Source organism: Scylla paramamosain, chromosome 2 (genome assembly GCF_035594125.1).
Source record: "Scylla paramamosain isolate STU-SP2022 chromosome 2, ASM3559412v1, whole genome shotgun sequence".
Classification (NCBI taxonomy): Eukaryota; Metazoa; Arthropoda; class Malacostraca; order Decapoda; family Portunidae; genus Scylla; species Scylla paramamosain.
In genome coordinates, this window is record NC_087152.1 from 24,655,997 (window position 1) to 24,683,156 (window position 27,160).

General features: G+C 42.8%; 1 protein-coding gene and 1 long non-coding RNA gene across 4 annotated transcripts in view; one reads left to right on the forward strand and one right to left on the reverse strand.

Annotated features, from left to right (window-relative positions):
• The first annotated feature begins 5,610 nt into the window (after positions 1-5,610).
• Positions 5,611-27,160, forward strand: part of LOC135111959 (uncharacterized) — a 70,424-nt gene continuing 48,874 nt past the window's right edge. The window contains exons 1-2 of one of the 2 annotated variants that reach the window (XM_064025648.1): positions 5,611-6,317; positions 19,969-20,022. The gene's annotated coding sequence lies outside the window, so the exon portion shown is untranslated. The remainder of the gene's footprint in view (positions 6,318-19,968; positions 20,023-27,160) is intronic. The other variant, XM_064025642.1, reaches the window with a different exon arrangement.
• On the reverse strand, positions 9,696-26,596 carry LOC135111992 (uncharacterized). Of its 2 annotated transcripts, none has more exons than XR_010273969.1 (4): positions 26,228-26,596; positions 25,416-25,552; positions 13,820-14,001; positions 9,696-9,939 (listed from the first exon to the last, which is right to left on the reverse strand). It is a non-coding gene; the product is annotated as an uncharacterized LOC135111992 (long non-coding RNA). The 2 variants fall into 2 exon arrangements; XR_010273968.1 differs by having other exon boundaries at positions 13,820-14,081.

Consider the following 27,160-nt stretch of genomic DNA (forward strand, 5'->3'; position numbering starts at 1 on the left):
TCCACCTGTTTTATTCATTTATTACGGCTTAGATAAAACATTTTACATTTAATTATATCTATTTAAAAGTAATTACCATTTTTATATATACATTTATTGAAATTTTTTATACATTTATTATGAAAAATAAATAAATGTGAATGGAAGGAAGATGAGGTAGAAAAGCAAGAAGTTGACCGTCAGAGTTATTCTCACCGCACGCCACCAGAAATAATCAGTGTATTATACAAGCCCAAATAATGATCACAAATTTGATGCTTTAAATAAATAAACAAATAAATAAATAAATAACGATGATTACGATGCGCGTGACGAAGATAACGATGCGATTCCACGATAACGATGCGATTCAACGATAATGATACGATTCCACGATAACGATGCGATTCCACGATAACGATGCGATTCAACGATAATGATACGATTCCACGATAACGATGCGATTCCACGATAACGATGCGATTCCACGATAATGATACGAGTTTCCACGGTAACGATGCGATTCCACGATTCCACGATAACGATACGATTCCACGATAACGATGCGATTCCACGATAACGATACGATTCCACGATAACGATGCGAGTTTCCACGATAACGATGCGAGTTTCCACGATAACGATGCGGGCACGGCGATAGCTATACGACATTGGCTACCTACCTACATAGGTACCAGGACGAACCCTTCCTCCCCAAGGGTCCACCCCAGTCCCTGGGTGTGAGGGCAGTGACGATGCAACCTTGCCGCGCCTCACACGGGTCGCCATGAGCAATGACCCACCACACACCACTCCCCAACCACTGTCATGAAGTGAGCCCTTTTCTCCCCTAAAGGACCCCTCGTACTGCCAGTGTCTGGTGCATGGTGCACGGCGTGCCCTCGTTCATGGCGAGTTGTTCAGCCCGGCGTCATCATAATCAAGGGACCCGTACACACCCTCCACCAGACTCTATGGAAAGAGCCCTTACTCCCCATAAGGACTCCCCCCTCCGGGCAACATCTGGTGAATGGCAGACATTGATCTCTTGCTTATGGCGACCCCTTGCCTAGTGTAAGGCGCTGCAAGTGGACGACTACTACTGAAGCTTGAGGCCGCAAAGGAAAAGAAGGACCTGCTGCCAGTTCTCTGCCTTGGGCCCCAGGCCGGACCCGACAGCCACCTTCTCCCCCCGTGCGGCGCCCAAGGCCGTCACGGCCCTCAACGAATTTTGGCCGAAAGTTCTCAAACGTCATTTAAATTTTGATTCGAATATAAAATCGTCGATGGTAAATGAAAAGTAGCTTTAGTTTGAAAGTGTGCAAGAGTGGGCTGATCAATGAAACAAGATGAGGCAGCTTTGCTCCGGAGTATTTGAGTGTACCTTGCGTGTTTGCTGCCCGTGAATATGCGCATGTTCGTGTGTGACTGGAGAGAAACAGTAATCCAGTGGTAGTGACTATTTAATAGGGAACTTAACAAGATTAGATACATTTCTGGATGAGTGGACGTAGGTTTGTATGTCTTGTACACGAACTGTCATCTGTAGACATACTTTTTTTTTTTTTGATAGCTGCTATTATGCTCTTTAAAAAGTAAGAAATAGATCGTCAATTTTTTTTTTTTCTATCATCACATCGTTAGCACTTGATGACAAGAAGACACGGAGTGACGAGTATATACACTTGTAAATTTGTGAGAGAATGATATTAGTCATCTCGAGATGCTTAGGGACACCTGGACTGTAAACATGCAACCCCTCACCTGAAACGTGGTAAAGAGAGCGGCAGAGCCAGCGTTAATTCCCAGTGGGACCATAACCCTCAGCCGGCCAGGCCTGTGGCTTGCCTTGGCCCAACAGGCTGCGTCGCTGATGCCACCTCAACCACGCCTTGCATTGCTCACACGCTTTTTACTCACTAATTCTTATATATATATATATATATATATATATATATATATATATATATATATATATATATATATATATATATATATATATATATATATATATATATATATATATATATATATATATGAGAGAAAGAGAGAGAGAGAGAAAAAGAGAGAGAGGGGTTGGGGGAAGGAAGCATTCGGCCTGGGTGAGGGAGTGGAGGGATTAGCAGTAACACGTGAAGGGCAGACCAGTGTGTAGGAGAGTAACATAAGATAACGTAGGGGGGGAGGGGAGAGACAGTTTGAGTGAAGGAAGAGAGTGTTAGTTGGGTGGGATGGAAGGGAGGGGAGGGGAGGAGAGGGAGGGAAAGTTTGTGTGAAGGAAGTACAGTGTTAGAATGAAAGATGACGAGCAGACCGTCCTGCTTTGCCTATGATGCTGTTTATTGAGAGCAGGCTCCTCTTGCCTTTCATCAGTTTTGAAGTTAAATGCTTTAAATTTGTGTATATTAAAAAATCTCCAGTTCCTGTCAACACGACTGCATGTTTTTATTTTATTATTTTATTTTATTTATTTATTTATTTATTTATTTACTTGTTTGTTCTTTTGTTGTAATTGCAATATAAATATAATATAACTTGAAAGTGTGTGTAGGAGAGTGAGGTGTCCGGCAGTGTTTATCACGTCACCAAAACAATGTCAAACCCTCCGCCACACTTCGGGACACCGCCACCCAGTGGGGACAGAATCCAGGGCCAGCCACGCTCCGCCGTGAGGGAGGGGCTTGTGCCTCAGGCGATCGTGAACAGAGTACAGGGTTAGAGATGTCTCAGTTCCGCGGCGCCGATTAATGGGAGACGTGGCACTCAGGCAAGGATAGGCTGATTCCACCAATCAGCGGCGCGGCAAGGCGAGGGGCGGGGCAGGGAGGGGATGCCTCCCCGCCACCACGCGATAAAGATGGTGGCGGAGTTTCCAATATATATATATATATATATATATATATATAGAGAGAGAGAGAGAGAGAGAGAGAGAGAGAGAGAGAGAGAGAGAGAGAGAGAGAGAGAGAGAGAGAGAGAGAGAGAGAGAGAGAGAGAGAGCGTGTGTGTGGTAATTAAAGTTTGGATTCTTCTCTCCACTGCCAAACTTAATTTTTGCAAGTACAGAGGCAGACACCTGCTACTCACCACTCCACTCCGTCAGTCTGTTAAGCTCCTCCTCAAGTTCATTGCAGTCTTCATCGCACGTCACCTTACCACCTAACTTTGTGTCATCTGCTAATTCAACTTCCACCACAGCCTGTTAAACTATCACTCGCATCATGAAAACACCCTTGAAAACCTCAACAACTTCCACCACAGCCTGTTAAGCTATCACTCGAGTCATGAAAACACCCTTGAAAACCCCAACAGCTTCCATCACAGCCTGTTAAACTATCACTGGAACTATGAAAACACCCTTGAAAACCGCAACAACTTCCACTATAGCCTGTCAAAATTCCACGAACCGAGAAAGGTAACAGAGAGCATACAAGTACGATGTATGGTATCCCTTGGTCACCTTCCTTTACCACTAGCATCGTGAATGAAGGAAAGCTCAAAAACTTCCAGTGAAGCAGACTGCAAATTGTGGAGATGAGACGGCGGAACGTTTGAGAATATCAGTCCCCGTGTTCTGAACCGCTCCGGCTCTCGTCACGACTGTTTTCCAAGGCCACAGAGACGCCTAGCCGGGTTCTCAAGAGTGTTTCTCCTGCTAGTAATGCAGAAATATTGTTAAATCTGTCACTAGAACCGTAAAAACAACCTTGAAAACGCTCTGCTCTCTTATGAAGACTGTTTCTCGAGGCCACACAGACGCTTAGCGGGTTCTCAAGAGTATTTATCCTTTAATAATGTAAAAATCTTGATTGTGTGTCAATAAAACCTGTATTGTATGTAGAGGTTTTTGAGTGCAGTGAAGGTGCGGCACGAAAAAGTTTCAGAATATAGTTCACGGCGGTGCGTGCGGCGTGAGTCACGGGGCGCGGCGGAAGGCGGTCAAGAGGGAAAGGGTTAAGGGATGAAGTTAAGGGGGAGGGAGTGAAAGATAAGGGGGGTCAAGGGTAAGTTGTAAGAGTTGGTGGATTAAGATAATGACGAACAATGATGATGATGATGATGATGATGATGATGATGATGATGATGCTGATGATGATGATGATAGTGGTGGTGGTAGTGGTGATGGTTTTGGTGGGTTTAGGAACAATAAAAAAAATCAGGATGATAAGAATGAATGATGGTGATGACAATGATGACGATGATGGTCGTAGGTGATGATAATGATGGTGATGGTATTAATGTTGATAATGGCCGCGGATGAAGACCATTTCTCAGTGTAGTCATTAGGGTCATCACTGCCAGAAGGACGAGAAAGAATGGCGATGACCTCGTGAAGATGGTGACGACAGTGATGGTGGTGGTGATGATGATGATGATGATGGTGGTGATGATGATGATGAGAATGATGATGGTGGTGATGATGATGATGAGAATGATGATGATGATGATGATGAGGAGGAGGAGGAGGAGGAGGTTACGTAATAATAATGATGATAGTGATGTGCATAATGAAGATAATGAAGATGATGAGAAATGTTAATTGTATAATGATAACAAGCCCTGTATTGGTGTGTTACTCGTGCCTGTACATTTCCTTCACTGACACACACACAAAATGTAATGAGTCATTTGCTAAGTGTTTGCTGTAAGGCTTGGATCACTTAGTGCCGCGCGGCGCCACTCCAGTACGTAGCGAGCCGAGGAAGAAGAAAGAAGGCGGAGGTCCACCCAGGCGAGCCGTTCCCGCATCACACAACTTACACGTTAATTTCTCGCAGAGTAAACCAAAACACAACAGATGTGTATAGAGACTCTACACAGTATCCGGAAACATTTCTGCCCGCACCCCGACTACTTTCCTGAGGCTGTAGTTGAAATTACACAGATTTTCAGGGTGTTTGTACGGTTCTAGTGACAGACTGATAAGGTCTCTACAGCATCATCGGGAGAAACAATCTTGAAAACCCGTGTAATTATCTCTGTGGCCTTTGAAAATAGTCTGGTGAGAGAGCAAAGCTTTTCAGAATACAGGCACATAACCTTGCTTCATGCTTCATGAAAAACAAGTGCATTTATGATACCTGAGAATGCCTTGTTGCATTTCCCCCATTAGCCTGTCTCTCATTGGTGAAAACACCCGCACTATATGTATTACGTTATTTCATTAGACTCAAGTCGCTATTTCAAGTCTACATAAGCCTCAATAAATACGAGAGCTGTGGTGGTGACCTGCTTCCCGACTGCCAATCAGAGTGTTCTATTTTTCCGTTTTCTTCCTTACTCTTCGTACAGCTCATGTATCCTTCATTTGTCCTTACTTCTTGCCTCACAGTGTATTGGTAAGTGTCTTCTACTGCTAATATAACCGTGATTCTATTATTTTGTATCATTACAAGTAGTATTGCGAGAGTGGCTCTGTTCTTAGTGACAATTACCTCAGCACAGCCTCCACCAATCAGCACCAAGTATTCAAGTCACGTGATACTCTCTCCTCGCCGTCTCCTCAGCCATTCACCCTGCGCCCGCTGACGTGACGGGTCTCCGGTTGTGTTACGGCGGTGAAGCGGTGTTGCGTCTGTCCCCGGCGGGCATGTTGTGGTGGACTGCGGTGTGGGGGGAGAGGTGGATGTGAGTATGGCTGGCCAGTTGGTGGATAGGGAGGAGTGGATAGTGGAAGAGAAATGAGGAGAGTAGGATGGTGGAAGGGGGAGGTGGAGGTGGAGGTGGCTATGGCGGACGTGACTGGGTTGAGGTGGTGGTTGTGGTGGTGTTTGGTGTGTGTGTGTGTGTGTGTGTGTGTGGTTGTTGAGGATGGAAGTGGTTTGGATGATTAGGATGATGGCGTGACTGGCTGGTGATGGTGGTGGTAGTTGCAGAGAGGGGGGGGGTTGGAATGGTTGTAGGGGGTGTTGGTAGTGATGGTGAACGTGACTGGCTTGTGGTAAAGGTGGTTGTGGTTCTTGAGGATGGTGGTGGTTGAGTAATAGTGGTGGGGGTAGCGGACGTAACGGTGTTGTGGTTGTTGGGTGCGGTTGAGGGTTGGGGTGGTGGTTGTGGTGGTGGTGGTAGTTGGGAGTGGTGGTGTGGTGGTGGGGGCGGTGGTGGTAGTGGTGATGGTGACGCTACAGTTGTCAGGGTTTATAGAGATGGTCGTGTGTGTGTGTGTGTGTGTGTGTGTGTGTACTCCTGTAATCAGCAAACTGCAGTAACTCGTTCGCTTGTTTCACCTCCCTGCTTCAGGCCTTCCTTCTCTCCCTTCCCCTCCCTCCCCGCTCCCTCGCCTGCCTGCCGCCCTCTCCCCGCTCTTCCTCGCCTGCTCTCCCCTGCTCCTCGTGTCCCAGGTGAGTGTTGCCATATTTCAGTCAATATATAATGGTTTTTATTTGAGATTGAAGCTCCACACGTAATGAAAGGTAGCAATCTGTGGTTTTGAATGCTGTTATTGGACTATTTATGGAAACTTGCCATGGAAAACTAATTCTATTGGGAAGTGTGTATATTTTAAAAATTTCATCTATATAATGACCTGTGTGATGTTACGTTAGAGAGAGAGAGAGAGAGAGAGAGAGAGAGAGAGAGAGAGAGACTGACAGCAAATGAGGCTATATTTTAACTTTCCTGACTCTGATGATGAAAGTTACATGATTGAGGTTGCAGTTAAGTAAGTTGAGAAGCTGAGCAGATAAATACGAGTACACCAACTGTCTGTCTGTCTCCGTCTTTCAGTCAGTCAGTCTGTTGATGGAGGACTGGTGGAGAGAGCAATCTGTGTCTGTCTGTCTGTCCGTCTTTCAGTCAGTCAGTCACTCAGTCAGTCAGTCAGTCTGTTGATGGAGGACTGGTGGAGAGGCCAGTCTGTGTGTCTCTGTCTACGTGATGCTTCCCTCCGTTGTCTCATTACGTAGATAAAATACATGAAAGGGAAATATTGGTTTTATGGACTGGTGTGGTGGTGGTGGCGGCGGCGGCGGCGGCGGCATCAGTAGTATTCAGGTGTTATACCTGTAACGTAATAGGGAATGAAGGCAATACGTATGCGATGGCAGCTTGAAGGTAACAACTGGTGATGAAAGGTGGTGGTTGGTGGTGGTGGCAGGGGCTCTCTCTCTCTCTCTCTCTCTCTCTCTCTCTCTCTCTCTCTCTCTCTCTCTCTCGGGAATTAGCCAGCTATCCTCTCAGCCTCATCCCTCACTTACTGCTTCCCTCCCTCCCTCAACCATTCAGCCTGACTCACTCCCATTGCTTCCTCAAGTCTCTCTCTCATCCCTCATTCATCCTTTTATCCTTATCCTTCCCTCATCCACTCTTCCGCTCCTTCCTCACTCCTGTACCTCTGATATTCACTCACCCGCAGCCTGTTCCCCTACTCGGCTGTTTGTCACGCCAGCAGCAGGAACATTTGTGATTCAAAGGTAGCGTGATATGAGTAGGCTTCAAAGAAAATTTGAATCAAGTCCATATATACAATTTATTTACACCAACAAGAGTTGACTCGTTTCGGGATAGTGTAGTAACGTGGTGGTGATTGGTCTCTGATTACTGGAGAGACTAACAATACTTCACTGTGTTTCGTATCAGTGAAACAGCGACATTACTTCATTTAGTTTTATAATTAGTTCAGTCTGTGCACACACTAACGCTGCGACCCTCTGTCGGCCGTCAGGGCTCGCAGGACGCGGTCACTTTCAGCGATCGTCACTCCCTCTCTCCTCTCTCTGCTTCTGGAGGTGCTGCCGGCTAACATACAGCGGACGCTTAGTAGACATAACATCAACATTTGCATCAGAACCACGTGGTCATGTTGGCGCCTGCTGTTGTGTTAGTTGGCGATATTTGTTCAGACGAACAACAGGGAAGTGTCCTGTGCTAAATAAACAAAGGACAACTTCCGTGATGTTTAACAGAGTCTGTTCCTGCCTGTCCTTACCTACCTATGGGTACAAGCCCTCTCTCATTTACTTTCACCGCCATTCCTCCCTCATCCCTTCCCATACGGTTCTCTTCCCCTCCCTTCCCCCCCACCCTCTCTCTCTCTCTCTCTCTCTCTCTCTCTCTCTCTCTCTCTCTCTCTCTCTCTCTCTCTGCAGACGAGTGGAGTTGTGTTGTTGGGTCAGTTTTTCTAATGTGTGTGAAGTGGTTGGCGTGGGTGGCAGGAGCGTGGAGGGCGTCACGCTGGTAGTGTAGAAAAGAAAGCAAGAGAAAAGTGATGCGGTGCAGGTACTCAACAACTTTGTTGATCAAATTAGAAACTTTCTTGCTCTTTTTTTTTCCGGAGGCAATAACGAGTTATATTCCACGTCTTCTTGCGCTCTTTTCCGATACTTCTTTTCACGGAGTTATTCGTTTTCCTTTCCTTCTCTGGTAATGGCAGTGGGGGAGTCCCTAGCAGGCGTCTTGCCCATTATGTTTATGACTCACGTATAACTGAGTGCGTGATGAGCGGGTAACTGTGTGAGGCCTTTATGACTGCAGCGAGAGGTGGTGGTGGTGGTGGTGGTGGTGGTGGTAAAAAGTAGGATCATCATCATCAAAATCCTCTTCATATTACTACTAACAATATTCCTCTTGTTTCATTTCCTTAACTAAATAACCACGCGACATATATTTTCTTTCATACATTTCCTGTTTTTTTTTTTTCTAACCATCATCATTTCAAATCTTTCCGTACCAGCGGCATGCTCGTACATTTATTCGTTTATTTATTTTTCTTCCGCGCGCGGTTCCCATTCCCTCCCATCACCACTTTCCTGTTCCCACGCTCGCTCCGCCGCTCGTTGTTTCGCCCCCTCCCCTTAATTATGTTATGCGTGAAATTGTAAGCGATTGTTCCGCGTTGATTTACTTTATTCCCCTTTGCTTGTGTTCGCTGCTCTCGCTTCGGGGTTCGGCGCGTTAATAGAACAAACCGAAGCCATGGTGAAAAAATATAAATGGAAGTTGAATGGAGTGAATAAAAAAGTGTGGGAAAATGAACAACTAGGTCTTTTATGGTGTGTAAGTGCGTTATAGTGTGTGTGTGTGTGTATGTGTGTGTGTGTGTGTGTGTGTGTGTTTTACCTTGTCTTTTTTCCTATCCATTTTTCCATTGAAGTTTGCTAATTTAATTTTTACTTTATTCATCTTTTTTTAAATTTAAATCATTTTATATATTTCTTTCTTTACACTTTTTTATCTCATCTCATATTTTCCCCCTTTTTTTTATTTTGTTCTCTCATTTTCTCTATTTATTCTCTCATTTTCATTTTTCTTTTGATTTGTTTATTAACCTCTCTCTTCCTCTCTCATTTCCTACCTCCTCTCTCCCCCACTCTTTCTTTCTCTTCCTCTCCCAGCCTCCTTCCCTCTCCCCATTTATTAAGACGACACGACATTTTTTGCCTCTCCTCCAATAGTTCCCTTTAATAAACAACTTTCCCTGTGTTCCCATGACCCACTTTCCTCTACCCGCCTTCTTCTTTACCCACAAGTCTTCTCGCTTTATTCCCTCAGTCCTCCCGCCAACTCTCTTAAACGGCCACATATATCGGTTCTTAATTAAACACAGTAGCATCCTCCGACTCTCTCTCTCTCTCTCTCTCTCTCTCTCTCTCTCTCTCTCTCTCTCTCTCTCTCTCTCTCTCTCTCTCTCTCTCTCTCTCTCTCGCTCTCTGGTATTGTCTTCTTCCTTCCGATCTTGCTCCCTCCTCCTCCTCCTCCTCCTCCTCCTCCTCTGCCAGTTGGTAATCAAAGAAAACAATAAATTTCGTTATTGTTTACGTAAATGAAAAAAAAAAAAATGCACTGTTAGGTTATCTTGTTACCTTTCACCTCGTTCTTTGCAATGTAGGAGTGAACTCAAATAACCTGTACGTTCTCGCCACACCTTTAATTAACTGTCTCGAGGTCAGAACAGGAGGAAACAGGTGCGGCTGCTCACGTCTGGTCGTCATCAAGGTCAGCAAACTTGTGTAAACTTTGTGTTCCCTAGAATTGTGTTTAAAAGTTAGTGGAATTGGATTAAAAAAGATGATGAAAAAGGTAAAAAAAAAATAAAAATTCATCCTTGCACACATTTTGCTAGGTACGTTTTAGGTATAGATATGTCTTAATTTTCTCTGGTGAAGTTTATTCCTTTCCTTTATATAATATTATGGGGGGTCTTTTCTCTTTTTATCTCCAGTAGGGGAAAGGAAGGTACGATGGTCATTCGCTGTATTGTGAGTGGCATCTTATTTATTTATTTATTTTTTTTTTCATGTTTTCTCTTGGAGGGGAGAGGGAGATGAGAGAAGCACAGGCAGGAAAAGCATTCGTGTACTCTAATATCAGTTTGGTTGTATGATGCGTCGCTGTTCCTTTTTTCACTAAAGATTCTATTAAAACACTTCATGGATTTTTTTTTTTTTTTTCACCAAGCGTCACTTTTTCCCCAAGTTGTTATGCTGCTAACACGCTATGAAAATGAAGCCCCGTGTTTGCCGCCTCACTGTCCGGCATGGCGGCGTCCCGAGCCGGTGCTGCTGAATGAGTGGGTCGTGGGAGGAAAGAAAAGCAACACACGCCGTTACGAAGTTAAGTAGTTTGAAAGTTAAGACGACGCGCGACAAAATAAGAAAAAAAAAAAGCCTTGCAAAGATGAAGAGAATTCAGACATGATGAGGAAAGCAGCCTGAACGAGACAAACTGAGTCTTTTTATTATCTTTTCTCTCTTTCTTTTGGTTCAACTTTTTTGTTTCAGAATGAAGAGTGAAGTTTCCTCTTATTCTGCGTCTAATCTGACATGCATGTGGAGGCGCTGGTTATCTGAGTGAGTGATATGCTAAAAGTCGCCACTCAACATCAAGTACGAGCCAGTGGACAGGTATGCATGATTCAGACGTAAGGAAAGGCCAAGGTTCTTATGTGTACTAGTGCTGTCCTTCTAAATATAAGTGAATATCCCTGTTCTGCATGTGATGAAGAGCCCCTACAAGAACAAAGCAGCTGAATATTCAAGAAAACGGTGTCTGAGACGTGTATGGATAGTAAATGGAAAATGGCTTAAAAAAAATATGTTGAACGCACAAAAAAATCAACAGCAGTGGTAGCAGAAGAAGAACAAAAACAAGAAAAGAATAACAAGATTAAGAAAGTAACAAGAACAAGAACGAGGGGAAGAATGAACTGAATAGAAGCAACGTTTTCAAACAGCACATCATAAATAAAGCAGCAATACCGTAAAATGTCGCTGCAGCGTAAGCAGTACGAGTATAAGCACACATCACATTACCAAGGCCAGACGAGGACAGGCAATTTTCGTTCTCCCACACAAAACAGAAAGGAAAGATGAGCAATGACCTCCTTTTACATTTCCCTATTTGAGTTTGTCGTACTGCTGTCATTAAGCGCCGCGTGCTCGGAACCCTCCCCTTTATGTGCCAGTGGTGTAGCGTAAACCACTCCCTCGAAAATCGAACGAACCCACCACTTTTGGATTGTAGTATTGGACGAAGGCAAAGTTTACATGTTAAACATCGTTGTACCTTCAGTGTCCCAATTACAATCACAAACAGACTGACGCAGGCCACACACACACAGAGACATTCTGCCGCGGACAAACATGATCAGGTGCATTGGATAGTGGACACACACACACACACACACACACACACACACACACACACACACACACACACACACACACACACACACACGTAATACTACAAACGAAACTGTTCCTCTACCCTGCGCTGCGACCGTGAAGGCTGCGACGAACTGGTGAACTGGGAGAATGGAAGGGAAAGAATGCCACGCATTAAATAAAAAAAAAATAAATACGATTTAGAATAGAAAATCCTTATACCCTCTTTTTCCCATAACAGAAAAGACCGATTTTCCTTCCCTTGATATCGTGAAAACATGTCAAATTTACACTCTGAGAGACTATACGTAAACTGATACTCGTGTTTGTACGAGAGCTGGCAAGGAGCGAGGCGCGGGTAAGGGGGCTGGAGCTTTGGCATGGGGAGTGAAGCAGGTGCAAGGAGGAAGCCTGGCGAGAACAAAGGGATGAAAGGTAAACGTGAGAATCAACTGAGTGCTTAAGAGGTGTGAAGAGAGAGCAGGAGGAGGTGATGGAGGTGGAGGTGGAAAGAGGAAGGTAAGGATTGAAGATATAAATATTCCCCCTTCCTTTACCTTGTTTTTTTTTTAGTTCCTTTCTTTGTTTCACACCTTTCTTCCTTCCTACATTCATGCAGGTATTCACTGTCGTACCTTTTCTTTGCTCTTCTTTCTTTTTATTTCTTTTTTTTCTTCATTCTTTATTTTCCTTTCATCTTTTTGTATATATATATATATATATATATATATATATATATATATATATATATATATATATATATATATATATATATATATATATATATATATATATATATATATATATATAATATATATATATATATATATATATATATATATATATATATATATATATATATATATATATATATATATATATATATATATATATATATATATATATATATACTCGTATATATATTAGTATTTCTTCTTTCATTAACGTCTTATTTCCTTTCTTCCAATCCTACTTCTTTTTTCTTCTTCCCTTCCCCTCATCCTTTCTATAACCATCTCTTTCATTTTTACTTTCCTTCTCTTTAATTCATGTCTCTCCATTTTACTCTTCCTTCGTACTTTTTTTTTCATTCATTGATTCCTTCTATCCCTACTAGATTTATCCTTTAATCGCACTATATGTCCCTTCTTACTTATTATTATTATTGTTACCGGTGAGAAAAGTGTAAGAGGCAGACCAGTAATTGTGAACGACTCTAGGTAGGAAAAAGGGAGTCCGTTGTGTAACTTAATCATTCACTCACTTATGTGAGATGACTGTGAGATGTATGAAATGTAAATGCAAGTTCGATAATTTACTACAGTTGAGAAAATTTATTATGAAGGATCCCTGCGAAAAAAATAAATGAATAAATAAATAAATAAATAAAAAGTCAGTAACCTAACCATTCACTCACATGAATAAAGACTAAGAGAGACATGAAATATAAATATGCACAAGTTCAACAGTTTACCACATCAGAAAGAAACCTTTGAAAACTGTACCATTCACTCAAATAAATTAAGACTTATAGAGGAGAGGTATAAAATATAAATGCAAGCTCAATAATAATAATAAGAGATGTTTTACTTGAGGGCTTCTTAAGATAAATTGGAGGAAGAGGGGAGGAGAAGCAGCAGTGTGGCTTGGAGTGGAGAAGGAAAGACACTGGAGTAGGGAAGAAGGGAGGGAGGAAGGAGGCGTGGAGGAGAAAGGTGGAAATTAAAGGCATTTTGAGGGTGGGAAGCGATATGACAAGACTGGTCGTAAGAAAATGAAAACCGGAGGAGGAGGAGGAGAGAACAAAAATATGAGAGGAAGAAGAAACGTTGACGGTGTTAGAGAAGAAGAAAAAGAAAAAGAAGAAGAAGAAGAAGAAGAGGAGGAGGAGAAGGAGGAGGAGGAGGAAGAAGAAAAGGAGGAGGAAGAGGAGGAGGAGGAGGAGGAGGAGGAAGGAAGGAAGGAAGGAAGGAACATAAAAAAAAAACGAGAGAGAGAGAGAGAGAGAGAGAGAGAGAGAGAGAGAGAGAGAGAGAGAGAGAGAGAGAGAGAGAGAAACAGCAGCAGCAGGAGTTGAAGGAAACAAAGAAAAGACGGAGAAGAGGAGGAGGAGGAGGAGGACGACAACGACGAAGAGAAAGAAGCAGACGAAGAAGATAAAAATAGAAGCAGAAGAGGCAAGGCAACAGCGGGAGGTGAAAGAGACATCCATGTTACTGTTTAATCCGATTTTATGAACCTACCGTAAAATAAATACACTCTCTGGACGTTTCCTCCTTTGCTTCCCGGGGGCAATTTGGAGGCTGTCGCAGGGAAGGCTGTTGTGGTGTGTTGGCGGGCCGGGACAGCTGGGTGGCGGTGAAGTGTCCGGCGCACGTGGGGATGCTACTCTATTGCTTGTTGGTGCCAGATCAGTTTTGTACTCCTGTTTGAAGAGGATCATCCCCATTTGACGTGGAATTGCTGGAAAGAGAAGAAAGAGGAGGAGGAGAAGGAGGAGGGAGACTAAGAAAAAAGAAAAGGAAGAATGCAAGATACTAGCGAAACAAAATTTTAATATATTAGGGGCAGACAAATTCACATGTTGTTTATAGAAGAACACGTGGAGGAGTAAGAGAAAGAGAGGCTAGAAAGGGGAAGAGAAAGAACACAATATACTTGAGAACTAGAAAAGAAATTAATGTAAATAATAATAATATATATAAAAAAAAGATCAAGAAAGTTCCCAACGTTGTCAATAGCAGTAATCGAAGAGAACAGTACCAACAGTTACAAAATGACAATGAGAACACTAGAAAACAAAAAGGTTCGAAGAAAAGGAAAGAACAGAACGTGCGCGTATGAAAACAAACGAAGAACAAGTGGCTGGCATGACGCAAATGGCTAGTCACGGAATAACGAAACAATAACATCACACCTAGCAATCTCGTGGAGCTCGTTACGGCAACAAGCAGATCAAAACGCAGGTAGGAGTAATGAACTTACGTCAACCGGAACAGGAGACAGAAAAAAGGAGGTTGTAAAAATATTAACATAACTCTTTCTATAAAATTATGAAATATGAACATCCTAAAGCAACGCCAGCGAAGTGAAAAGCCTTGTTCCCCAAAAAAGTGACGCAAAATAGTTTCCGCCGTCATTAGTACACCTGCACCTCGCCGCACGTGTCGCCCGCAAGGAAGGTGAAAGGTGACACACTCAGGGTGACACACGCGGGAGTTTTTACGTAAGTAGATACCATTCACCATCCCAGAGAGAGAGAGAGAGAGAGAGAGAGAGAGAGAGAGAGAGAGAGAGAGAGAGAGAGAGAGCGAACAGGGACAGAAAGATTAACAGACAGATAAACAGTAGAGACAAGATAACTATGTGAGATATCTTGAAATCTATGGAATACTACGTCTTCCTATATATATAACATTAGCTTGATTACTGAGAAGACTGTGACTAAATATAAATCTAAAAGTAGTAGCATGAGTGACAGAATCTATATGCGTCGTGAACTCTGTCATTACTCCATTGCTCTTTTTTTTTTTTTTATATGCTACAATTGTATAACTTTCCACATGACATACACTATTCATCTGATACACTATTCATCTGACATTTTACAGCAACCACGGAACGGAATATTACGGTATACTTTCCCAGTCCTCGTTCTCGGCACTGACACCTTGATAACACAGTGAAGTATATTATTAGCTAAAGCCAAACTCCTTGAAAACCTCTCAGTGCAGACAAAGAAACCGCCAAGCTGACCATCCGTGTCCAGTGTGAGGTCAGTGATACAAATCAGTGCACAGAGGTGATTTTATTTACGTGTTGGTGTGAGAGTCAATTGTGGTGCAGGGATTGGTGGTGTTGTCTGCGTCATATTACAATTATCAGGAACAATACTACCGGAAGTTGAGGTGTTTCATCAATGGCGAAGCGTGAAACGTGATTATGCCTTCCTAACGCTTCATTTGGTGTGATAACGATGATTAGCACGAAATGTTCAGGATGTAATATAAGCTTCCATACAAATACTAGCTAGTCGCTTTCGAATACACACACAAACACACACACACACACACACGCGCACACACGTTTTTTTTATTCAGTAGAGGAGAGTTTATCATTAACTAATTCATGTATCAGTGTACGTATATATATTTTTATACTGAAGCATCCTAGTGGTGTTTTTTCTTGTGTCAACCCCTTATCTTCATCCCACTAGTTATGTCTCTGGTGAAGAATGCAAAGGAGAAAATCGAAAGGATACTGATTCTCTTGTACTCAACAATACCGAACAAAAATATATAAAAATCGCTATTTTTTTTCTCACATAATTACCTGCACCCTAGTAATTGACGTGTGACATATAGCCTGGCTTTTATATGGACCAGTCTTTTTTTTATCTATTTTTCTGTTCCTCTTAGTATTTACGGATGGATGTCTGCCAGCATCAAGCCGTCATCTGATAATTAAATAATTCTCCCCGAAACTTCTTCACGCTGCTTCCCAAACTTGGACGGAGCGATATTAAAAGTTACATCGCATTATCCTGCTTAGGTTGATTCCGTTATTAAGCGATACCGCAGCTTGTCCTCTTCAAGTCCAGTCCTGCTCGTAATTTCTCGCGTGATATATTTTGCCGCGACAACGAGTGTCCTACAGCGTGCCTTCAGGATAGCGGAGAAGTTTGCGTCCTTGTGTATTTCAGCAGATCACATTCACATTTTTCTGTATTAACTTTCACGTCTTCTGTATTAACTTTCATCGCTACAAGACACGTCATTCTTTAAGTAACCACTCCGGGATGTATCTTTTGTTCTGCAGCCACGTCTAAATACTTTACTGGCTAAATATTGGAAAGGCTATTCTTTTATTTATTTTTTTCTCGTAGATGTTTGAAATGATTTTAGGCAGTGCTTTCTGTGCACTGAATTGTTGTATACCGCAGTAAATGTTTAAATTATTAAGTGCTGAAATTAAGCTGGTGTTGTTATTGTGTACGTGTATTCAGTGTGAGTTTGGATAAAATATGTATGGTTAGAATTATTCATGTTGCTGGAATACAGAATTGAGTTTATAGCAGGAATGTGGAATTATAGATATGGGTAGAATTACATGAGTGGATGAAATATACACAAAGGTGGAATTCACTCAGTTTTTTTCTGATATGCTAAGCAACGTAAAGTAATTTTGTTTTGTTTTTTCCACCGATTCATACAACCAAGATTACAATTATGGAAGTACTGACTGGCATAGTCTGTCACGATAAAAAGAAAAAAAAGAGTTCCCTGATAGATGGAAAGAAAAACAAAGACAAAGAAAATTAAAAGAAAAAAAAAGAGAAAAAAAAAGTATAATTAAGAAGAGGACGAGGAAAAAGACAAGAGGGAATAGAAATAGAAACTTAATAATACTGAACTATATGTAGTATTCAATTGACCTTTACTGATGTACAAAAGAGAAGGAGAAGAACAGGGAGTAAAAATAGGAGCTTAATAATAGTGTATATATTATAGTACTGAACTGATCTTTACTCTTACTCAGCCTGCACTGTCCCCCCCACCCACCACCCGTTACCCCTTCAATGTGCATGGCCGACACTGACTGCAGCATAAGAAGTGTGTTAATCTCAGCTCACATGTCACCTTGTCCACTGGTGGCACTCGTGGAATGTTTAATGGTTTGCTTGGACATTTCGACAGAACTTCCCCAGGTTGCGTTTTCTTTGCTGCCCGGTGCGGGAATTAGATGTTTGTGGTGAGCAGGTGTTGATTTACAAGATTCGTTCTTCGTTGATACTGTCCTCCTTCTTCTTCTTCTGTTTCTCCTCCCTCTTTTTTTTCCTTTTTGTCCTCCTCCTACTTTTCTTTTTCTATTTGTTTTCTTTCTTTTCTGCTTCTTTTCAATTTTGTTTTTGTTTTTTTTCTTTTCTTTTCTTTTTCCTCCTTTGTATTTTCCTCTTATTTCTACTCCCTCTTCTCTTCCTTCTCCTCGTCCTTCACTTCTTTTTCTATTTTTTTCTTTTTTTTTCTTTTCTTGTCATTTTTCCTTCCTCTTTCTTCTTCTTTCTCATCTTCCTCCTCTGATTCCTGACAAGAAGCACATTGTATACCAGACGTCTCGAGATTCATGCATGACCCTGAGTTTTGTCAATAAATCGAAGAAGAAATATACTTCAGAATCTTATGAAATGTCTTACCGCTTCACCAAATCCACGAACAGAAACAACAATTTGCTCGATCCTGCGAAGCTCGATAAAAGAAAGTGTAAGAATAAGATTTTTTTTTTATAAGAATATGGATGTGTTGAAAATATTGATAGTTGTCATTTATAGTGGAATGCGAAGTAGATGAGTGAATGAAATAAGTACATATGTGTAGATAGAGAAGTCACTTGAATAGACAAATAGTTAAGTCACATGAACTAATCACACAATCCTGAATAAAAAATAAAATTGTGTAAACGAGTAGATAACTCATAATAGATAAATAAATAGAACAGATACAAAAGTCAGATAAATAGAAGGATACCTAAATAAAAACAAACACAAATTAACGAAACAAAACAAAACAAAAACAAGAAACATTAAAAACCCTTCAAATTCCAACAGACGAAGGGCGAACACATGCACCACAGCTACACTCAGGCAATGACACCAATGACGCTTCACTAATCAAGATGCCAACACTCAAGAAGAACCAGTGGCCGTGACATTACCGACTCCTGACTAATACACTGGCGGCCCGCAACACGTGACACCTGACGGCCCTGCAGTGAGGGGCGGGGTGGGGAGAGGGGAAAGGCCTGGCGTGTGAGAGAGGGTGGAATCTCTCTCTCTCTCTCTCTCTCTCTCTCTCTCTCTCTCTCTCTCTCTCTCTCTCTCTCTCTCTCTCTCTCTCTCTCTCTCTCTCTCTCTCTCTCTCTCTCCTCGTACTTTTGTTGCCCCGCGCTCAACTTCGGTGCACCGCCACACAGACGCGGCTGAATTACAGAAGCGACGTAAAATCCAATTCGAAATGAGACTTGTCCAGTTGCTACCATGGTACTGTCTACTTCTGGGACTCACTATCTGTATGAGGTGCCCCGTCACACAAGTAAGCGGCTTTATTGGGGCAGGAGGACACGGAGGATAAAGAAGAAGAGGAGGAGGCCAGAGGATACAAAGGAAAGAGAGAAAGAGAGGGAGAGGGCAACAGTAGCAAGAGAGAGAGAGAGAGAAAAAAAGCACGTATATGTTATGCAATCCTCGTAAAGTGTTTTCATTATTCTTTTGGACAGGAGAGAGATAAAATTGAACGTGTGAGGGGAAGGTTTAGAGCGTGGAGGAGGGAAGTGAAGGCAAGGGCCGTGGATGGAGCATAACGAGCGAGGCGAGGACGAAAGTACACTGAAAAGGGAACGTTGAGTCGACAGTGAAAAGTTTATTACGTGCTTTCTGTCTGTATAAAACGCTTGTAAAAATGGACTCTATACCCACGCGCGCGTGCGCGCGCACACACACACACACACACACACACACACACACACACACACACACACACACACACACACACACACACACACACACACACACAGAGGTGGGGGGAGGAGGTGGTAGTATATATACAATAGGTACGTTTTTATTCTTCATTTTTCCTTTTTTAAATTTTATGTTTCCTTCCCAGACGCCAAAATGTGAGACGTACCTGCATGACAGTCACTTTAATATTTCCTTCCTGCGAGCTTCGTGTCAATTTAGGGAAAAGTGTCTTAAACGCCACAGCTTTTCCTGCATGAGTGCTTGTAATTTCAACGTTTACGGGGCTAAATGAACACATGCTTGCACACGCACACACACACACACACACACACACACACACACACACACACACACACACACACACACACACACACACACACACACACACACACACACACACACACTGAATTCTAGACGAGGTGCAGGAAATATTTTCTCTCTTTCAATGTTATTTTTTTCCCTTCAGAGTGACGTGACGTGTACATAAAACCAACACGTTATCAGGAAAGGAAAAGTTATCTCCTTTTTCCTCCTCCTTTCCAGTCCCTTCTTTCCTACTGCTTTCGTTACCCACTTCTTTTTTTTTTCTTTTAATCCTTTTCCTGATTTTTTTTTTGTGTGTAATCATTACATTATTCCTTTTTTTTCTTTTATATCGTCATCAGATTCACAAATATTATGTTTAATTAATACATTAATTTCATAACTTTTTCACTCCTTTCATCAACCACTTCTTTTTTTTATTCTTTTAATCCTTTACCTGACATTCATTTTCTTATATAATCATTATATTTCTCCTCTTTATCTCGTCTCCTCATCGGATTCAAAGTCTCGAGTCTAGATGCATTAATTTCATCATTTTTCTCCTCCCCTCCTCAGACCTCGTCGAGAAGACACACACCTGGGCGTCTCCAGGATCCTTCTGACACACAGGTAAGCCCACGTGTCCATTACAAGTCGCTCAGGTAGAAATGAGGTAAGGATTAAGGCTTACCTAAGATCTGCTCCTTGTCTCTCCCCCCTTCTCTCTTTTTGTATTATTCTTTGTATTAATTATCTCTTTGGCGTCGTCTGTGTCCTCTTAGTGTGTGTCTTTTCTCCTCATCCTCCTTTTTTTTTCCCTCCTCTTCCTCCTCCTCCACCAGGAGATAGTATGCAGCCATCCTTGAGGGCTGAGGAAGGGGAAGGAGTGAAGGGAAGTGAAGAAGAGGCACAAGAAGAGTAGGAAGTTTGTGCAGGGCGTAGAGGAGCAGGTAGTGTGTAGGCTGGAGGAGCAGAGGCTTGCTAGATGAGATTACTGGGCGGAATGGGCGGCACGAGGGAGGTGCGTAATTACACCAACCAATAACTGCAAACGTAAACTTTCGGGTCGTGGCGCCTGAATTACCGCCAATAATTATCTGGCGGCAGGCGATTCCCACACCCTGGCCACCGCTTTGCCGCCGCCCGTGACTCTGACTCCCGGCCGGCAATGCAGCTCGGGTTGTTCCTCCGTCAGTAGAAGCAACTATAAAGGAGGTTTAGTGGAGGAAAGCTTGTATTGTTGTCAGTGTGGCGGGTTTATGTTATCACGCGTAGTTATATGTATCGAGAACACCTGAACATCATCACCTGTAGTTGTTTATATCGAGAACACCTGATTCGCTTCTCGTGATAAGTTATGATGGTCTTAATCAGTGAATCGTTTTGTCTCTAACATCATGCACCGTTGCTGTCATATACTGTGTTCTGCTTTTGCTGCTTTTCTTCCTCCTCTTCTTACTCTTTATTTTCCTCCTTCTCTTCCTTCTTATTTTTTTATTCTTCTTCTCCTTGTTCTTGTTCTTGTCCTCTTTCTCGCTCTTTCACTTCTCTCTCTCTCCCTCCCCTTCTCTTCCTCCTCCTCCTCCTCCTCCTACTCCTCCTCCTCCCTCCACACAGACACACTTCCCCCCTCTTCCACTTCCATTTCCATACCTACAATTGCGCTACAAACAGCAACATAACAGCAACAACAAAGACAACAAAATGAGGGCAACAATTCACTCCACAGACTGCCTTTTACTATGCGTCTCTTGACACGGACAGAGTAACATCAGTGAAAGATCAGAAGTGAGGGACAACTGACACTGCCTCTGTGAAACGCACCAGTGGAAACAAACTCACCCCAACCTCGTCTTTTGCGTCTTCCTCCCCCACCGACGCCTTGAAGATTAATTAGAGCGTGTCCAAGGAAGGAAGGGGGATTTTGCAGGTTGGTTTGCTGTATTACTATGGCCAGTGGATATCGGGTGGACGAGAAAGACGCTTACTGGGTTCTGGTGGGTAGTCTTCATGTGTGATATGGCTGGAAACTGTACTCGGGAAGGTGGCTATACATAAATTCAGTTGCTTCTTAGATATATTGAGTTAATTCTTAGAGATAATTAAGTAGGGATGCTTGAAAGGTTTAGATTTTGAACGGTATCGCTTTGGTGGTTTTGAGAAGAAAATCAGAGGTCATTTTTGGGAATTACGGTATGAATGATTTGTGTGTGTGTGTGTGTGTGTGTGCGTGTGTGTGTTAAAGTTTCATGTTTACTGTACATCTTTTCCTCTTCACTATGAAATGACCAGAGAGAGAGAGAGAGAGAGAGAGAGAGAGAGATGCAAAATGGAAGAGGAAAAAGCAAGAAATTATCGAGTGAAAAGGAGGGAGAAAAATGCCTTCATAAAACCTTCTCTCCAGCCTCTGTGGTAATGAAATTATTGCTTCCACCTCCAGACTAAATTCTCTCTCTCTCTCTCTCTCTCTCTCTCTCTCTCTCTCTCTCTCTCTCTCTCTCTCTCTCTCTCTCTCTCTCTCTCCTCTCTCTCTCTCTCTCTCTCTCTCTCTCTCATCCTTTCATCCTGCAACTCTCCCCTCTTTGTCCTGCACTTTTATCCTTCAGCCCGCCGTCCTCCATTTTCCTTGTCCTCGCCCTTGTCCTATCGCACGCTGCACTATTTTCTTATCGGGACGTGTGTCTGTTATTTTTTCAAACTTTCCCAGTAAAAAAAAAATAAAAGTTTTCGGAGCACTGACGTGTGTTGAGGAAAAATATATACTGTACACTAGTCTTTCCCGTTCATGTTTGTCACAGAGGCGGTGTTTGTTTGGTTGGCTGTTTGGAAATAGTGTCGTTGGTTGGAATATATAAACTGGATTAAAAAAATGTCCATTTCTTTTCTTTTCTTCTTCTTCTTCTTCTTCTTCGTTTTTAGGGAGGGTGAGAGTGGGATTGGAGGGAGAGGAAGATATTTGTCTGTTATTCCAATAATATCTCAGAATTTTAAAAGTTTTCTAATTTTTCCTCTCTCTCTCTCTCTCTCTCTCTCTCTCTCTCTCTCTCTCTCTCTCTCTCTCTCTCTCTCTCTCTCTCTCTCTCTCTCTCTCTCTCTCTCTCTCTCTCTCTCTCTCTCTCTCTCCACCCTTGATTGGAAACTTCCCTGGACGAAAGGGAAAATTCGTTTGAAAATGTCCTGTCATTATTGTCATTATTTTATCAGACGCGTGGCGGTGGCGGAGGCGTCCCGTGACTGTCCCTTAATTAGATACATTTCGATTTCTTCTAATGTCGTTACTTTTGTGCCGGAGGGGAAAAACACAGCTGGAGTTTCATATATAAGTTATGACAGTCCTAAGTTATATGAATGGCGGAGAAATAAGTGTGATGGTAGGTTGTTAATTACTGTCTTAGGGGGAGATTTTCGTGTACCCCTTCCACCTTCTGTTCGTTTTCTTCTGTCTGGGTTTCTGTGTCTCGTTTTCTGTTCGTCTTTGGCTCCCTGTGTCTCCGCGGAACTCTAATTATAACTCCCTGACACCTGTGATGCCCCTTTGTTCGTCCTAATTTCCCTGCGGTGCTGCCAGTTTTCGTTATAGTCTTCTTGTCCCTCTCTTTGTCCCTTTTGCGCTCTTCCTCTCTCTTTCTCCCTCACCCTCCTCCATTTGCTTCCCAGACTCGCTATGGGGCCGCCGGTGTGTGCCGGTGACGACGCAAAAGCGGTTCTCAACTTTTCCGTAAAGATAAATTTGGCCCTCCCACCTGGCGTTCCGGGGACACCTCAAAGGCCGCAGGTGTTCCGGGAGCGAATATGCGCTAAAGTAATTAAAAGTTGGTCTTTCCTTTCTGTGGGGGAGTTTGGACGTAAGCTGATTATTACCATTGTTCTGCCGGCTGTTTTGTGTTGCTGAGTCGAGCTGTGCGGGAGAAGAATGTGATATGTTTATGCCTTCGTCTTGTATTGCCTTTGAGAATACGGGTTTAGGACTGTGAGATTGGGGAAAATGTAACCACGCGTACACTTTTATGATACTTATCGTTGGTGGAGTGAAGCTGCCTTAGTGGTTGACGCTCAGGGAATATAATGGTTGAGTGTCGTGGCAATGGCTGTCGACGTCTGCCCGGAAGGAGTGTTTTCATGCCGTATTTTTCTCCCTTGTGGAATTGATTTACGCCGCAATAAATATTTAAAAAAAACACATGCAATCGCACTTTTGTTTTGGCAACATGACCTGCAATACGAGCTCACGGATTTTCGCAGTCGTTAGCAAGACTCCCCTCCTCTCCCTTCCCTTCCCTGCCTTCCCTTTCTATCCCCCATCCCACTTCCCTTTTCCCTCTCCCAGTCACCCCTCTCTCCCTCTCCTCACCCACACCACCAGGGTTCCAAAGCGCTCCTCCAACTCACACGTATCGAGGTGAAACTATCTGAAAATCGCCTCCAAGAAAACTTTAGTGGGCCAGCTTGTGCCACTGACTCAGGACTGACTTGTTTAACTTGCTGACACTGGCAGGCTGACGGATCTGATTTTCTGCATCGGTAGTTTATGCACGGCTGGAGGAAAGAGGAAGACTAGCAGTTCGACAGATAGGCAGGGAGGGGGGCAGGTGGAAATAAGATACTATGAATGGCTAGAGGAAACAGGCAGAACAGGAAACCGACAGGCAGACAAGCAGACAGGCTGAGGGGTGAGGACAAGTTAATGGTAAACCTTGGTGTTATTCTCTCCATGCTAACTGATGTGCCGTGAGAGAATTACCTGCCCAAAGCAATCAGTTCAAGTGCCGCAGGTAAATGTGTAGTTCACCTGTTCCTTTGTTAACTGTGTATTTATTTATTTAGTTGCTGTGTGTGTGTGTTTGTGTGTGAGGGCAAGAGTATCACGACAGTAAAGTTTTTGCGGCGTTCCCCATTTGTGTGTGTGTGTGTGTGTGTGTGTGTGTGTGTGTGTGTGTCAGTGTGTGGGTATTTTTTGTGAGGAGTGTTGTGGTGTGTTTAGTGTGGGGTTAACGCTGAGTGAGGTTGTGGTATGTAGCTTTCATACCTTCCTCTAGTTGGTTTTTACTCCCTCGTTTTTCCTCCGAGTGCCCCTCTCCCTTATTTGTTACGACTCTCCTCTTTATCCATCACCTTTTTATTCATCGTCCTCCTCCTCCTCCACCTCACTCCTTCACAACCTCCTCTATTATCTCCTCCTGCCGCAAGATGCCCCCACACTTTTGGCAGAGTGAAAAAAATAACCATGGTCAAAGCACTCAGGGTTCCGTGTCAGCACTTCGCCTTTCCCTGCACGAAACATTTAACCAATTACTAGTTTTTCCAGGAATTCGTGTACCAAAGCTTTGCATGGCTGGCCCATTACGAGAACGCTCCCCCACCCAACACACGCCTATACTCTACAAAAATAAGTAAATAAAACAAATGAATACAGAACGAAGTGAATGAATGAATAAAACACTCTTACTGCTGCTGCTGCTGCTGTTGTGGCGTGGACTATAGAAACCGCGCAACACTAAAACTTCTATTCTGAGGCTCGTGTGCTGCCTGATAACGATTTGATTTCTGTATCCTGCAGTGAAGTAAAGACAGGTGGAATGGCTGAGCGAGAGGCCACGACACACACACACACACACACACACACAAACACACACGGATAGACAGACAGATAGATAAGTCACGTAATATATTAGATAACTATATACACACAAATTATATACATATTTACATTATATATATATATATATATATATATATATATATATATATATATATATATATATATATATATATATATATATATATATATATATATATATATATATATATATATATATATATATATATATATATATATATATATATATATATATATATATATATATACTTGTCAAATATGTTGCACACAGAACTTCACACACTAACTAGAGATAAACACACACACACACACACACACACACACACACACACACACACACACACACACACACACACACACACACACACACACACACACACACACACACACACACACACACACATACCGTGCCGCCTGTCTCCCTCTCGCTCTCCTCATCCCCCGCTGCCCTGTCTGCCAGCTAATTATCGGAGATCTTGCCTAGCGACGGGAGATCCAGGGCGCGGGACGGGAAGATATTTGGTGCCAGTGACGGGATGGGATCTGAGGGCAGCGGTGGGAAGGAATGTGGGTCCAGGGACGGGAGATGTGGAGGCAGAGACGGGAGGAAATGTTGGAGGATATATATATTAGTTTTTGGAGGGAAGGTTATTATTATTATTATTATTAATATTATTATTGTTATTATTATTATTATTATTATTATTATTATTATTATTATTATTATTATTATTATCATCATTATTACTATTATTATCTTTATTATCATTATTATATTACTTATTGTTATTGACATAAGTTTGCTTCTGCTGCTGAGAGAGAGAGAGAGAGAGAGAGAGAGAGAGAGAGAGAGAGAGAGAGAGAGAGAGAGAGAGAGAGAGAGAGAGAGAGAGAGAGAGAGAGAGAGAGAGAGAGAGAGAGAGAGAGAGGATAGACGGAGGATGGAGAGTGACAGGCGAGGGAGGGACGGAGGAGAGGGAGATGGGGGGGGGAGTGTATAGCGGGGAAATTGATCCTCCACAACAAGTATGTCACGATCTGTTGTGTTCATGGTAAGGGATCGCCTTTTGCTTCACCACTAAGGGCTACCCTAGTGCAGGATTACCGTGTGTTTGCAGCGTGTAAGAAAAAAGTAACATTGACACCTTTGATCTGGTCTCTGGGTGGACATACGGCTCGCCGCTACAAAGGCAAAACTAATATCATAGTAAGACTAACCTTGTTGTGATGACCACGTGAGGTGTTGGGAGAAGCCACTGCCTGCCTCAGTACAGAGTTGTGTTCGCTGCGTCAAGAGTTGTATTATCTTCCTCAGCGCTTCTGCAATGCTCCTAGTGTCCTGAGGCGGCAGCAATCCCATGTTTACTTTTCGTTTGCTCTTCTCTCGTCCAGCAGCTCACACACCTGCACATCAGAGGCCACACAGTCACCATACCCACGCACTGCACGCCGCTGCACGCCCTGGCTACTGCTCACAGGTTGTGTTTTCAAATTACAAGCAGTAACCAAACGGTCCCACATTGGACCTTCGCGCGCCAAGTAGTGACGTCAAGTTTGCTGCTGGCGGAGAGACACACCTCCCTGACGGTGAGACGGTGCCACCTCATCATTCATTTCCTGCATTGTTTTATCCTTATATGTGATTTTTTTAAGCCGTGATGGCTTGTGATGAAACTTACAGTGTTATCATAGCATAATTTTAAGGGTTTATAAGGACAGTGGATGTACGTATAGTTTAGTAACATCACTACCTCATCGTAACTATACTACTTGCCTCCGCCCCTCCCTCTCTCCTTCCCTCCTCTCGTCCCTCCTTCCTTCAACCGTCTCTTCCCTACGCCTTCCCACCGCCGCATATCCAGACACCTCTGTACACCACAACAACTTTGAAAAGAGGATATGCAGGGAAGAGTTTCAAGTCATAGTAAAATATTGGTAACACTTCAGAAGACGTGGAAGAAATCGTATTCAATCTTATGTAGGCTGCTCATATACTCGTATTTATAATCCTATATACAGTTTTGGGAGTGTCTTGTATTACGCATGTCATCTTTCCTTTTCGTTATCGTTGTTGTTATGGTTCTTCTCCTCCTCCTACTCTTCCTCTTCCTCTTCCTCCTCCTCTTCCTCCTCCTCCTACAGCACTGAATC